This window comes from Herpailurus yagouaroundi, unplaced genomic scaffold (assembly GCF_014898765.1).
Source record: "Herpailurus yagouaroundi ecotype Mexico unplaced genomic scaffold, PumYag 142, whole genome shotgun sequence".
Taxonomy (NCBI): domain Eukaryota; kingdom Metazoa; phylum Chordata; class Mammalia; order Carnivora; family Felidae; genus Herpailurus; species Herpailurus yagouaroundi.
The window spans coordinates 31,751,475-31,755,227 of record NW_024412397.1 but is presented as its reverse complement, the minus strand read 5'-3'; the positions used below and the strand labels follow the sequence as shown (position 1 = coordinate 31,755,227).

At 35.4% G+C, this 3,753-nt stretch overlaps 1 non-coding gene across 1 annotated transcript; it reads right to left on the bottom strand.

Annotated features, from left to right (window-relative positions):
• Positions 1 to 2,795: 2,795 nt before the first annotated feature.
• On the bottom strand, positions 2,796 to 2,901 carry LOC121033280 (U6 spliceosomal RNA). Its single transcript, XR_005791803.1, has one exon. It is a non-coding gene; the product is annotated as a U6 spliceosomal RNA (small nuclear RNA).
• Positions 2,902 to 3,753: the final 852 nt, after the last annotated feature.

Genomic DNA, 3,753 nt, shown 5'->3' with positions numbered 1-3,753 from the left:
ACTTTGATTCAACACAATACTGAAATTCCTAGACATAGCAATCATATAAGAAAAAGAAAGAAAAGGCATCCAAATTGATAAAGAAGTAAAACTTGCATTATTTGCAAATGACATACTATGTATAGAAAACCCTAAAAACAAAAAAACTATTAGAACTAATAAATGAATTCAGTAAGGTCACAGAATACAAAAACAGATAGAAATCTGTTGCATTTCTATACACTAATAATGAAATAGAGGAAAGAGAAATTAAAACGATCCCATTTACAATTGTATCAAAAAATAATAAAATACCAAGGAGTAAACTTAACCAAAGAGGTAAAAGACCTACACTCTGAAAACTATAAAACACCGATGGCAGAAATTAAAGACAACATAAGCACATGGAAAGATACTACCTACAGACTGGAAGAATAAATACTGATAAAATGTTTATACTACCCAAATCTACAGATTAAATGCAATCCCTATCAAAATACCAATAGTATTTTCACAGAACTAGAACAAAAAGTCCTAAAATTTGTACAGAACCATGAAAGACCCCAAATAGCCAAAGCAGTCTTGAAAAATAAAAACAAAACTTAGGTATCACAATTCCAGATCTCAAGATAAATTACAAAGTTTTAGTAATCAAAACAATATGGTACTGGCACAAAAATAGACTTATAGATCAATGGAACAGAATAGAGAGCCCAAAAATAAACCTGCAATTACATGCTCAGTTAATTTCCAACAAAGGAGGCAAGAATATCCAATGGGAAAAAACAGTCTTTTCAAATGGTGTTGGGAAAACTGGACAGCAAAAGAATGAAACTGAAATACTGACTTAAACACAAAAATTCAAAATGGATTAAGAACCTAAATGTGAGATCTGAAACTATCAAAATCCTGGAAGAGAGCATAGGCAATAATTTCCCTGACGTTGGCCATAATACTTTTATAGATGTGTCTCCTGAGGCAAACAAAAGCAAAAATAAGCTTTTGGGACTAAATCAAAACTCTTCTGCACAGCAAAGGAAACAATTAGGATGGGAGATGATATTTGCAAAAAAAACATATCCTATGTAGGGATAATATCCAATGTATATAAAGAACTTACACAACTCAACACCCCAAAAATCAAATAATTCAGTTTAAAAATGGGCAGAAGACAACAACAGACAGTTCTCCAAAGAAGACATCCAGATGGCCAACAGGTGACATAAAAAGATAATTATGTCACTCATCATCAGGGAAATGCAAATTGAAACCACAATGAAATGTCACCTCACACTTGTCAGAATTGCTAAAGTCAAGAACACAAGAAACAACAAGTGTTGATGAGAATGTGGAGAAAATGGAACCCTTGTGCTCTGTTGGTGGGAAGGCCAACTGGTGCCGCCACTGTGGAAGACAGTATGTGTTTTTTTTTTTCTAAAAATAGAATTACCATATTATCCAGTAATTCTACTGGGTATTTACCCAAAGAATACAAAAACATTAATTCAAAAGGATACATGCACCCGTATGTTTTTAGCAGCATTATTCACAATAGCCAAATTATGGAAGCAACCCAAGTGTCTATTAATGAACAATAAAGATGTGGTATATACCTATGATGGAATATTTCTCAGCCATAGAAAAAGAATGAAATCTTGCTATTTGGAACAACATGGATGGATTTAGAGGGTATAATGTTAAATGAAACAAGTCAGAGAAAGATAAATATATGATTTCATTCATATGTGGAATTTAAGAAACAAAAGAACAAAGAAAAAGGCAAACCAAAAACACACTTTGAACTATAGAGAACAAACTGATGGTTACCAGAGGGGAGATGGGTGGGCAGATGGGTGAAAGAGATGAAGGGGATTGAGCACACTCATAATTACGAGCCCTGAGTAATGCATAGAATTGTCAAAGCACTATATTAACTACACTGGAATTAAAAAGAAAAAAATAATTTAAGCATCCATAAGCTGTATGTAAGTGAATAGGTATAGCTGTGTTCCAGTAAAACTTTATTTATAAGAAGAGTCAGTGGACTGAATCTGACCCCTGTGAGGTGGTCTATTGGACTCACGCTCCTGATTATGGTTCCAGTTACCTATGTAGCATGACAGCCTTGTCAGGCACTTTCCCTAGAAGAGTACATATTAGAGGTGAGGACATCCTTCCCATTTTATTCTATATAACAGATACTTAAATAGTCCTTTTTATATGTCAGGTACAGTTTTAAGTGCTTTAAATAGATTTATTCAGCGAAACTTTGATAAAACTGTGTCGTATTTCTATGTTGTCAGGTTTACTCGTCTATTAAATTCCTTAAATCCATCCTTGCCCCCATTTGAATACTCCAGTGTACTGGTTTCCCCTGGTTTTCCAAAAACCAGGCTGCTGTTAAGAGAGGACAGTTCAGGTCATTTACATCAACTTGAGTGTTAATAAGCATTAAGAATAGTATCCCAAGACATGCTTTTCCACTAAGGAGAGATTGGGAACAATCTCTTTGTCCCCAATTATCACCTATAAAATGGGAGACATCGATGGTTTTTACTTCTCACTGTAAATCAGAATAACCATGGGGGCTTTTAAAATATCTCTACTTTTTATGTGTCTTCAGGGCTGGGATTTAGGTATGTATGCTTACCAAGCTTGATAGATTCTCAAGAAGTGGGCCTGGTGGTCCTCAACCTTGTTGCACACTGTAGTCACCTGAGAAGCTTTAATAGCTACTGATACTTCAGTCACAACTCTGGATATTTTTATTTGATTGGTCTGGGATATGGTCTGGGCATCAGTATTCTTTAAAGCTTTTTAGGTGATTTTGCCACTGAGTTATACTGTCACTTTTGTGCAGGGGCCCTGCTAATCTTCCTTGTATCCTTCCAATTTCAGTGTAAGTAATTCCAAAGCAAGCACCACTGAGCTGTACCCAAGGTAATCATGTGACTAGTGTTTGCAGATGGGTTTTGGACAAATGTAAGATGTGTTTTTTTTCTTTTTTTTTTTTTTTACCATTATGTAAGAATCTATTATTTCACATTAGCTTGACATATAAAGTGGAATATGGCATTTAGGCTATGGAAAACTATGGTTAACATAGGCCATGTTCAAGTGGTTACTTGTGGGTCACAGTATCCAAACTTACCTAAATTATTTGGAGAATGCTGCATAACTGCTTAGGACCTTAATGAAACTGCTCTGAAAGATATCTGCAGCTTAACAGGACTCATGATTTAACTCACAACCTTCTCATGAAAATCAGAATTTAACTGTAGCATATTAAATAACTGTATTTTTAGAGCAACTGAAGTGATGTCCTGAGACCATATTGAAGAGCAGAGCCTGTTGCTGCTTGTTTGAAACTAAATTCAGTTAGAAGATTTGGGTTTGTGCATTTGAGGGTTTAAGATTCAATGATCAATCTATCCCAAAACTAATTTATATCCTACATTGGTGTAAGAAAGGCACTCTTCTCTGCTATGGAGGATAGTAAACTGGAGAAAATAAAATCCCTATCTTTCAGTGATTTATAATCTTGATGATAAAACTTAAACATGAAACATATGGCAGTCAACACCAAATGCTAGCTGTGGTGAATTCAGAATAGCAAGGCTGGTCTATGCACAAGTGGTAATGAGAGATGGCATAGGTAGAACGGTGCTGTTTTATGCAGTGTGAGCCACCTTTATGAGAACACCTGGAGTGTTGAGAATGCAGATTCCTAGGACACATCCAGGCCCACTCAGTCAGTCTCTCTGGGCTACGGCC